Genomic DNA, 12,097 nt, shown 5'->3' with positions numbered 1-12,097 from the left:
CAGTTTTCATTCCAATTCCAAAGAAAGACAATGCCAGAGAATGCTCAAACTACCGCACAATTGCACTCATCTCACATGCTAGTAAAGTAATGCTCAAAATTCTCCAAGCCAGGCTTTAGCAATACATGAACCGAGAACTTCCAGATGTTCAAGCTGGTTTTAGAAAAGGCAGAGGAACCAGAGATCAAAATTCCAACATCCTCTGGATCATCAAAAAAGCAAGAGAGTTCCAGAAAAACATCTATTTCTGCTTTATTGAGTATGCCAAAGCCTTTGACTGTGTGGATCACAATAAACTGTGGAAAATCCTGAAAGAGATGGGAATACCAGACCACCTAATCTGCCTCTGGAGAAATCTGTATGCAGGTCGGAAGCAACAGTTAGAACTGGACATGGAACAACAGACTGGTTCCAAATAGGAAAAGGAGTACATCAAGGCTGTATATTGTCATCATGCTCATTAACTTATATGCAGAGGACATCATGAGTAACGCTGGACTGGAAGAAACACAAGCTGGAATCAAGATTGTCAGGAGAAATATCACTAACCTCAGACATGCAGATGCCACTGCCCTTATGGCAGAAGGTGAAGAGGAACTCAAAAGTCTCTTGAAGAAAGTGAAAGTGGCGAGTGAAAATGTTGGCTTAAAGCTCAACATTCAGAAATCGAAGATCATGGCATCCGGTCCCATCACTTCATGAGAAATAGATGGGGAAACAGTGGAAACAGTGTCAGACTTTATTTTTTGGGGCTCCAAAATCACTGCAGATGGTGGCTAAGTGACCTCCGGTATTAGTCAGCTTGGGCTTCCAGAAAACAAATGCTATGGGCTGGGTGGCTGAACCAGAAATCTGTTTTCTCACAGTTTTGAGAAGTCCTAGACTTCACTTTCACTTTTCTTTTTCATGCATTGGAGAAGGAAATGGCAACCCATTCTAGTATTCTTGCCTGGAGAACCCCAGGGACAGAGGAGCCTGTTGGGCTGCTGTCTACAGGGTCACACAGAGTCGGACACGACTGATGCGACTTAGCAGCAGCAGCAGCAGATTATGGTTGGAACTTCCCAGCAATTCAGTTTCTGCTGCAAGCTCTCTTCCTGGCTTGCAGATAGTCCTTGCCTGGCTGGGTCCTCACAAGGTCTTTTCTTGTTACTTGAGCTGAGGTAGGTCAGAAGCCCAAGCTTTCTGGTTATCTCTTCATTTAAGGACATGTACCCCTTTTCCTACTTGGAACCAGTCTGTTGTTCCATGTCCAGTTTTAACTGTGGCTTCCTGACCTGCATACAGATTTCTCAAGAAGTAGGTCAGGTGGTCTGGTATTCCCATCTCTTTCAGAATTTTTCACAGTTTATTGTGATCCACAAGGTCAAAGGCTTTGGCATAGTCAATAAAGCAGAAATAGATTTTTCTGGAACTCTCTTGCTTTTTTGATGATCCAGAGGATGTTGGCAATTTGATCTCTATTTCCTGTGCCTTTTCTATAACCATGACTGTAGCCATGAAATTAAAAGATACTTACTCCTGGAAGGAAAGTTATGACCAACATAGACAGTATATTGAAAAGCAGAGACATTACTTTGTCAACAAAGGTCCGTCTAGTCAAGGCTATGGTTTTTCCAGTGGTCATGTATGGATGTGAGAGTTCGACTATAAAGAAAGCTGAATGCCGAAGAATTGATGCTTTTAAACTGTGGTGTTGGAGAAGATGCTTGAGAGTCCCTTGGACTGCGAGGAGATCCAACCAGTCCATTCTACAGGAGATCACTCCTGGGTGTTCATTGGAAGGACTGATGCTGAAACGAAACTCCAATACTTTGGCCTCCTTGTGCAAAGAGCTGACTCATTTCAAAAGACCCGGATGCTGGGAAATACTGAGGGCAGGCGTAGAAGGGGACGACAGAGGATGAGATGGTTGGATGGTATCACTGACTCAACAGACGTGAATTTGGATAGACTCTGGGAGTTGGTGATGGACAGGGAGGCCTGGCATGCTGCATTCCATGGGGTCGCAAAGAGTCAGGACATGACTGAGCGACTAAACTGAAATGGAAACATCCTATCAGTGCCCCAAGGCTATGATCTCATTTAAATTTAATTACATCCTTCAAAGTTCCTTCCCCAAATACAGCTTCACTGGGGATTAGCACCCAAGATATGAATTTGTGGGGGGTGGAGGGAGGGAAACACATATACTCAGCTCCTAACACCCTCCCCAGCCTCCTCCCCCCAATGAAGGTATTTGCAGCTCTCAACTCTGATCCCTGGGAACTGCCCAGGTACTCGGTCCTCAGATTCATCTCCCCACAGGCATTTTCCTTCTCTCTTTGACTCAGATGCCTCAATATGGGGCCCAGCTGTTGACTGGCTGACCCTCAGATGCAGTGGACTGACTTGCTTTCACCTGAATCACTTTCAGAATGGAGCAGCCACCACTGACTGATATGCTTGCAGAAATGTGTTCCCTGGGGAGACTGGCTGTGGTGGTAGACTAATGCTTCTTCAAAGATGCCCACATGCGGGTCCCTGGAATTTGTGATTATGTTACTTGACGTGGAAAAAGAGAATTTGTGGGTGTGATTAAATTAAGAAGTCAGGTGGGCCTTAGGAAGCATCACTATAAACAAAGTTAGTGGAGGTGATGGAACTCCAGTTGAGCTATTTCAAATCCTGAAAGATGATGCTGTGAAAGTGCTGCACTCAATATGCCAGCACATTTGGAAAACTCAGCAATGGCCACAGGACTGGAAAAGGTCAGTTTTCATTCCAATCCCAAAGAAAGACAATGCCAGAGAATGCTCAAACTACCGCACAATTGCACGCATCCCACACACTAGTAAAGTTATGATCAAAATTCTCCAAGCCAGGCTTCAGCAATACGTGAACCATGAACTTCCAGATGTTCAAGCTGGTTTTAGAAAAGGCAGAGGAACCAGAGATGAAACTGCCAACATCCCTGGATCATCGAAAAACAAGAGAGTTCCAGAAAAACATCTATTTCTGCTTTATTGAGTATGCCAAAACATTGACTGTGTGGATCACAATAAACTGTGGAAAATTCTGAAAGAGATGGGAATACCAGACCACCTGACCTGCCTCTTGAGAAATCTGTATACAGATTAGGAAGCAACATTTAAAACTGGACATGAACAACAGACTGGTTCCAAATAGGAAAAGGAGTACATCAAGGCTGTATATTGTCACCCTGCATATTTAACTTACATGCAGAATACATCATGAGAAACGCTAGGCTGGAGGAAGCAGAAGTGGGATCAGGATTGCCAGGAGAAATATCAGTAACCTCAGATATGCAGATGACACCACTCTTATGGCAGAAAGTGAAGAACTGAAGAGCCTCTTGATGAAAGTGGAACAGGAGAGTGAAAAAGTTGGCTTAAATTAAGCTCAACATTCAGAAAACGAAGATCCTGGTATCTGGTCCCATCACTTCATGGCAAATAGATGAGGAAACAGTGACTGACTTCATTTTTCTGGGCTCCAAAATCTCTGCGGATGGTGACTGTCGCCATGAAATTAAAAGACACTTGCTCCTTCAAAGGAAAGTTATGACCAACCTAGACAGCATATTAAAAAGCAGAGACATTACTTTGTCAACAAAGGTCCGTCTAGTCAAGGCTATGGTTTTTCCAGTGGTCATGTATGGATGTGAGAGTTGGACTATAAAGAAAGCTGAGTGCTGAAGAATTGATGGCTTTTGAACTGTGGTGTTGGAGAAGACCCTTGAGAGTCCCTGGGACTGCAAGGAGATCCAACCAGTCCATCCTGAAGGAGATCAGTCCTGGGTGTTCATTGGAGAGACTGATGTTGCAGCTGAAACTCCAATACTTTGGCCACCTGATGCAGAGAGCTCACTCATTTGAAAATACTCTGATTCTGGCAAAGATTGAGGGCCAGAGGAGAAGGGGACGGCAGAGGATGAGATGGTTGGATGGCACCACCGACACAATGGACATGGGTTTTGGTGGACTCTGGGAGTCGGTGATGGACAGGGAGGCCTGTCAGGCTGCCGTTCATGGGGTCACAAAGAGTTGGACACAACTGAGCGAATGAACTGAACTGAGATGGGGGCCCCATGGAATCACAAAGGTTCATAAAGATGGAAGGACAATTGGTGTCAGAATAATGTGTTTGAGAATAACTTCATCAGCTGTTATTATCTTTGAAGATGACAGGGGCCTATGAGAGTAGAATGTAGGCATCTTCTAGAGGCTGGACAAGGCAAAGAAAGAGATTCTCTCTTAGCATCTCCAGGAAGAATCACCACAACCCAACTGTCACTTTGATTTTTGCCCAGGGAGATGGATCTTGGACTTCTGATCTCCAGAGTCATAAAATAATAAATGTGTGTTGTTTTAAGCCACTAAGCATGTAGTAACATGTTATAGTAGCAATGGGAAACTCCTACAGTAGACAGCAATGGATAAAGAATATTTAAAGTCAGGGTGCAGGACCAGTATTGTCATCTGTTCCAAGAAAGGACAGGTTTTCCTGGAAGTTAACTGGGTGCTGAGTTCAAGATTCTCCCTCCAGGCTAGTCACTTTCCCTCTTAAGCCAAAGGCACTTCAAGGATCAAGTTCCTCCACTCCTTGGTCTCTGGTCTGAAAAGCAAGCTGATTGCCTTCTCCAGCCTCCCCACTCCCTGCCCTCAGGTCTAACCCAGTCTTGCTCAGTAGGAGAAAACAAACAAACCTCATTCTTCAATCAAACACATCATCTCTCTATCCCTTATTTTGGTCATCAGCTTCTTCAGAATCTTCAACTTTTGTATTCTGTATGGTGAAGAAAGGAAAAACATGGTACCTGGGAGACCATGAGGATGAAGTAAGAAGGTGCACAGAGAATACACCACATAGAACTTTGAGTTATAACTCTTGTCAGCTACAAACTGGCACTTGCCATCTACCTTTACAAGGATTAAGTGCTGCAGCCTCTGATTTTCAACACACCCTGAAAGGAGTTCAGGGTGGAGAGCAGAAATGAGCCCACTCTGTGCTCTGGGAAAAAGTGGCAGAACAAGTCTTCAGATAGTGATATATTTTCAGGAGCCGATTTTATGACCCGAATATCTCCTAGTACCTAGAAAAGCACAAATCCTTCATGGTGACATGTGATCCTCAGGACTAGCAGTAACCTTCTGCAAAGAATCTGCACTTGAATGCATGTGCTCTCCCTTCACCGAGACTACATATACCCTGACCTTCACCCCTATCTTTGTGGAGCAAGTTCTCAGAGCTATCTGAAATGCTGCCTCCTGAGCTCCTCATTTTCCCCCAATAATACTCTAACTCACAACTCTGACGCTGTGCATTTTTTAAAGTTAGCGCCCTGAATCTATATGTCTACACATGGAACACATACTTATGGTTTATTTTGTTCCTACAAATATATGTTTACATTCATTGTTTTACAACGTATTACTTTTAAAACAAAATTGGATCAGCAACGCTGCGACATTCCTTTGCCAACCAAGGTCCGTCTAGTCAAGGCTTTGGTTTTCCCACTAGTGATGTATGGATGTGAGTGTTGGACTGTGAAGAAAGCTGAGTGCCGAAGAATTGATGCTTTTGAACTGTGGTGTTGGAGAAGACTCTTGAGAGTCCCTTGGACTGCAAGGAGATCCAACCAGTCCATTCTAAAGGAGATCAGTCCTGGGTGTTCTTTGGAAGGAATGATCCTAAAGCTGAAACTTCAGTACTTTGGCCACCTAGTGCGAAGAGTTGACTCATTCAAAAGACTCTGATGCTGGGAGGGATTGGGGGCAGGAGGAGAAGGGGACGACAGAGGATGAGATGGCTGGATGGCATCACCGACTCGATGGACATGAGTTTGAGTGAACTCCGGGAGTTGGTGATGGACAGGGAGGGCTGGCGAGCTGCAATTCATGGGGTCGCAAAGAGTCAGACACGACTGAACGACTGAACTGAACTGAACAGAGGACCACAGAAATACTATTCTCAGCATGTAACACAGAATAAAGGTTAAGAATGCAAGGAAGGTTGGTTAATTCCCCTACATCTCAACTAAAGAATAAAGGGTCTGCTTCCACTGATTCCTGGGCTCCCTAAACTGTTGGGAATCATGACTTCACTTCTCCTTCAGCAGCCGGCCTGCCCACTGGTCGTCTCAGCTGGGGTGGGAGGGGAGATGAGGGGCATGGGACAGGGCTTGGGTTGGAGGAGAGGAACCCCCTTATAGGTCCTGAATGGGGCTGGGCTTATGTAAATTTTGCAGCGGAAGTGGTACAGTTCCTGGCCTGCCACTTTGCCGGTTAAGCAAGTTTTCCAGAGATACTGCTTGGATTTTATTAGAAGAGTTGTTAGGAGTGCCTGAGAGGCGTGGGAAACGATGGGGTGCAGACGTTGGTGGAAGAGATGAGGGGGCAATAGCAAAGTGAGCCTGTGCGTACTGTGAATGTGTCTAAGGCTGTGTGGGCGGTGGGCAGAATTACTTTATACTTACCTGGCAGGGCAGATACTGTGATCACGAAGGTGATTCTCCCAGGGCTAGGCTCGCCCATTGCCCTGCGGGTGTGTAGACCTCTGCGGTTTCCCCAAAAGCGGGAAACTCAACTGCATAGTTTGTGATAGTTGGGGGGACTGCGTGTGCGCTTTCCCCTGGTAACTATGGTTTCAACGATAGAACTACCTTCTACTGTTTTGTGGGATTTCTCTGGCAGCTCAGGTGATTTGAAACACCTTCCTGCAATGCAGGAAGCCCTCGGAAAAATTTCCCAGAGAAGGAAATGGCAACCCACTCCAGTACTCTTGCTTGGAAACCCCATGGATGGAAGAGCCTGGTGAGATTGCAAAAAGTGAACATGACTAGTCAAACAAGTTCAGCTCAGTAGTGAATACACTGCTCCCTCAAGCTATTAACTTTTTATGTTTTGTATTATACATAGAGGTTATGTGTTGTTTTTTTATATATATACTATAGTAGCTACTTCAGTTCAGTTTTGTTGTCCCTGTAGATCCCACGGACTGAATGCAGCACGTCAGGCCTCTCTGTTCATCACCAACTCTCAGCGTTTACTCAGACTCAAGCCCGTTCAATTGGTGATGCCTTCCAGGCATCTCATCCTCTGTCGTCCCCTTCTCCACCCACCTTCAGTCTTTCCCAGCATCAGGGTGATTTCAGATGAGTCTGGGGGTACATCAAAGGTTGTGTCTTGTCAGCCTGCTTATTTACATGCAGAGTACATCATGTAAAGTACAAAACTGAGTACGCAGATGACACCATCCTTATGATGCCAGAAAGCAGAAAAAGTGAGAGTGAAAAAAGTTGCCTTAAAGCTCAACATGCAAAAGACAGAAATCATGGCATCTGGTCCCATCACTTCATGGCAAATAGATGGAGGAAACACGGGAAACAGTGACAGACTTCCTTTATTGGGCGCCAAAGTGACGGCAGATGGTGACTGCAGCCATGAAATTAAAAGATGCTTGCTCCTTGGAAGAAAAGCTACTACAAACCTAGACAGCATATTAGAAAGCAGAGACATTAATTTGCCAACAAATGTCTGTCTAGTCAAAGCTCTAGTTTTTCTGTGGTCATTTATGGATGTGAGTTGAATCATAAAGAGAAGAAAAGTTGCTCAATCCTATGCGACTCTGTGATCCCATGGACTGTGACCAACCAGGTTCCTCTGAGGCAAGAGCACTGGAGTGAATCGCATTTTCTTCTCCAGAGGATTTTTCCTTCTCCAGAGGATCTTCCGGACTTGGGGATCAAACCCAGATCTCCTGCATTGCAGGCAGACGCTTTAACCTCTGAGCCACAAGGAAAGCTCAAAGAAAGCTGAGCGCAAAAAACTTGATGCTTTTGAACTGTAGTGTTGGAGACGACTCTTGAGAGTCTCTTAGACTGCAAGATTAAACCAGTCAATCCTAAAGGAAATCAGTCCTGAATATTCATTGGAGGGACTGACACTGAGGCTAACTCTCCAATACTTTGGCCACATGATGGGAAAGACCCTGATGCTGGGAAAGTTGAGGGCAAGAAAGGAAGACGACGACAGAGGACGAGATGGTTGGATGGTATTACCGATTCAGTGGACATTAGTTTGAGTAAGGCCTGGGAGATGGTGAAGGGCAGGGAAGCCTGGCTTTCTGCAGTCCATGGGGTCGAAAAGAGTTGGCCACCACAGAGCGGCTGAACAACAAAAAAACCCCATACTTTCCACCGCTCAACGCTTACAGGATTTGGCACATTCGAACAGTCCTGTTACTGCTGTAAACCGTCCTTTATGCCTAACTTATTTGGGCTCGCAGATCCTCCACTGGCATGGTGCAACGGGTGGGAAGGCCGATCCTTCCGACCAGAGCAAACGCCGTGTCGTACCCCCACCCCCGACTCCCCACCCCACGAAGCCGGCGGTGGCCCGCAATTCTACCCTTGGACGTGGGTACCAGGCATGGGACAGCCCACGAAGTCCCAAGGGCTCTTCTGAGGACGTTCAGAGTTCCCGGGGCAGCAGGAAGAGGACAACTCCAAAGAGGGAAGGGGCTTTGTAAAATTTTTCCTGGCGGGAATTTTACCTCAGGGCAGAAAACTCTAGAAATACCAGCAGAGCAGGAGCGTTTGGGGGAGGCCTAAAAGCCCCTCCCCGTCGCTCACCCGGAATGGGTTTCCTCTCATTCCGCTGCGTCCAAAGCTGTAGAGACGGCCGCGGCCGGCGAGGCAGGCGCCCCCTGGCGTCGGGAGGAAGCAGCTCGGGCGGAGTGACAAGCGCGCCGGGAGGGAGGGAGGTCCTGGGACCGCGCGGCTGCGAGCCACGCGGCTCAGCCGCTGGAGAGCGAGGCGGCCGTGTTCCCACGGTCTAACGGTCAGCACTCTGGACTCTGAATCCAGCGATCCGAGGTCGAGTCTCGGTGGGACCTTTCCCTTTAGGCCGCACGCAGGGTCTTTTACCGGCGCAGCCGGAACTCAGTCTCCTGAGAGCGCACTGCGCCTCAGGTGCGCGCTGAGGGGACCTAGTCTCCCGCCCCAGCGCCCAGCTCGTCCTGCTCTCGGGACCAGAAGGCCTGGGTCCCGCCAAGGAGGCCCTGGGCCCCCGTGCTCTGCCGCCTCCCGCTCAGCAGCCGAGGTCCGAAACCTGCTGCTCTGAGCAGCGCAGGGCCCTGGAGCACGGGGAGGTGGGGGACGAGCCCGTGGCGTCCCCGCAGGACCCTGCGGCTCTGCCGCTCAGTGGTCATCGGAGGCCCGGCCCCGCCGCCAAAGGGCGCAGCGACCGAAGCACTGCCGCCCCCTGTCGGGTCACCCTGGGTCTCGAGGTCAAAGGCAGAAGCTGCGCCCACTGAGTCCTGCCCCACGAGGGGGCTTCGGACCGCACGTCTTGTCCCTGTGAATAATGGTCCGGGGGCTGTGATGTCATTGACCAGCCAGGGTGACAGCTTTCCGGGCGGGGTCCAGACCTGAATGGGAAGTACTATATTTTATTCAGGTGCCCTATTAGTCACAGTTTTGATTCATCCTGTTTCAATTTATTTCAGAACTTCTTGCTCCTAAGCCTCCTTTGGACACGAAAAACCGCTGTTAGGCTGACTTGAACCTTGACTCCAGGAAATCTTGTCCTTTCATCCCAAACTCAGCCAGAAAGAGGAGTCTGGGCGGTGTATTCCACCGTCTGAGATCAGGGGTCGGTCACCCACGCCTTTGAGGCACTTGCAGATCTTATAGTCGGGGCCAGAATAGTGAATATATTCTATGCAGTTAGATTTGAGTTGGAAACAGCATTCACTTTTCTATCATTATAAAATTGACTTTTTAAATGGCACTTCTAGACATTGGAAAAACGATGTAACTTTGTGGAACAACCATATAGATGAAAACTATAAAACAGTATAATTTATATGTACCCTGAACAGTGACAAAAGCTTTTAAAAAGCTGCTTTCCTTACTTGTGTTATTATGGGCATTGTTGCTATTTCTTCTTATTCCAAATGATGTGGGGATAAGCAAAGGAGATTGTATGAAATCTTTTATTTCTATTACTCCCAGTGTCCTTAATAACAAAAATACTGGTATACAGAAAAGAGGCAGATGAAAGATAAACATTCAATAAAGCCTGACATTCTGAATTTGAATATATACATTCATACGAAGATGAGTATGTATTTCCTACTTCTGTCCTCTGGAAATGCCTAGAAATAAACCAAATCCAGTAAGCATCTTAAGGTTACAATTTGATTTGGGAATAACATTTTGCACAAAAGGAAACTCGAGATTCTTAGAAAAATGACTGAGTCCAGGTCAGGGGCAGAAAATATTCAGGATCAAAGAGAAGCACCTTGTCATAGTGTTATCAAGAAAGGTCTCAAATACTATTAGAACCTTTTCAAAAGAATTGAGGAGCCAGCTTAAAGTCAGCTTCACTGCCAAAAGAGAGATAATTTGAGTATTGATAAGAGCTATGTTGCAATAAATTGAAATCCTTCATGGTGTTTGAAATTTTGAATTCATATTAGCACACAGGGGACAAAAAGAAATAAACAAATTGGTAACCACAGAGGATACTTGGAGTATTGCTCATTAAGCTGCAGTTTTCTTTACAGAGGGTACCATTGAGTAACTAAAGAGTATTTAGTATTTAGGAGAAGTTTCTTTTGATGCAAGTATTCCAGTTAAATACTACATGATGATGGAATATCACCATTTCGTGCCACATAATCAGTAAATGGATGGAGAGGTCTTGAACTAAAAGGGCTGGTAATACTGTTTGAGGAAACACACAGGACTTGATGTGCCTCCTCATCAGAGTGCGCACACCACTTCTGAAGTAGTCTTGTCAGGACTGCAAGTGTGACTCTCATCAGTCTCTGTATCTACATGTCCAAAGTAGGGACCGCTAGACATATGGCTGTTGAATAGTTATAAAGTAGTAGGACTGAGGACCTGGATGTTCATTTCTAATTCATGTGACTGTCACCTTAAAAGTTGGAGACATGCACAATATTTTTCTATAAAACACAGATTTAAAACATTGGTAGAATTCTATTTCCTTTGAGTGTGTGCTCAGTCGCTCAGTTTTATCCAACTCTTTTGGGTCCATGGAACATATCCCGCCAGGCTCCTCTGTCCATGGGATTTCCCAGGTTCGAATACTGGAGTGGGTTGCCATTTCCTATTCCAGAGGATCTTCTTGACCCAGGGATCGAATGCACATTTCTTGTGTCTCCTGCATTGGGAGGCGAGTTCTTGGGAAGCCCCATATTTCCTTTAAGGTATATATAGCATTATCAGCTATGCAGAAGATTATATTTGCATTATTGTGCTCTTATACTTTTTAGTTGTCAATGTGGTTACTAGAAAATTTTAAACTACGAGTGTGACTTGCATTTTCATTACATTACAGTGCTGCTGTGTATTCTACCACCAAGAAGGAAGTAAGAAGGACAGAAACACTTATTAAAGTACACCCTAGTATACAGTTTAGACTGTGGCAATGCTACAGAAAAACCAGCTCAGTTTCTTCAACAAATGAATGATTTAAAGGGGAAATAAAGGACAGCAATAGACCAAGCGAGATGGAGAGCGGGTGAGAGAGAGAGTAAAGAAGGGAGGAAGGAAGGAAGGAGAGAAGAAACTGAAGGTAAGCATACATGTAAGAGACTTAAATGCATTATCTTAGGGATTCCAGTTTGTGGATTCTATTTGGATCCAAAAAAGAAGACTCACTTAGAAACAATAATAGAGGAGCGGGAGGGGGGCTTCCCTGGTGAAGAATGTGCCTAGCAATGCAGAGGACACACGTTTGATCCCTGGTCCAGGAAGATCCCACAGGCTGTGGGGCTCCTAAGCCCACAAGCCGCAACAACTGAGCTCATGGGCAGTAACTACTGAATCCCAAGAAACCAGCAAACAACAAGAGAGTAGCTCCCCCTCTCCACACCTGGAGAAGCCCTGTACCTTCAAGCTATAAACACCGAGGGCAGCCATAAATAAACTAATTAATTTAAAAAACCCTATGTGATCAAATAAGCTGGAAAAAATGCTACATTTTAAAAAATGGAAAATGTGAATAGTCTTTTATGATATTAAAGATTTTGAATTAATTTATCATTATAATGCCATGATGAT

At 45.7% G+C, this 12,097-nt stretch overlaps 1 non-coding gene across 1 annotated transcript; it reads left to right on the top strand.

The window, feature by feature from the left end:
• The first annotated feature begins 6,470 nt into the window (after positions 1-6,470).
• On the top strand, positions 6,471-6,636 carry LOC128045905 (U1 spliceosomal RNA). Its single transcript, XR_008199232.1, has one exon. It is a non-coding gene; the product is annotated as a U1 spliceosomal RNA (small nuclear RNA).
• Positions 6,637-12,097: the final 5,461 nt, after the last annotated feature.

The sequence above is a fragment of the Budorcas taxicolor genome, chromosome 3 (assembly GCF_023091745.1).
Source record: "Budorcas taxicolor isolate Tak-1 chromosome 3, Takin1.1, whole genome shotgun sequence".
NCBI lineage: Eukaryota > Metazoa > Chordata > Mammalia > Artiodactyla > Bovidae > Budorcas > Budorcas taxicolor.
Note: the sequence above shows the minus strand (reverse complement) of the source record. Positions and strands in the feature narration are given on the sequence as shown.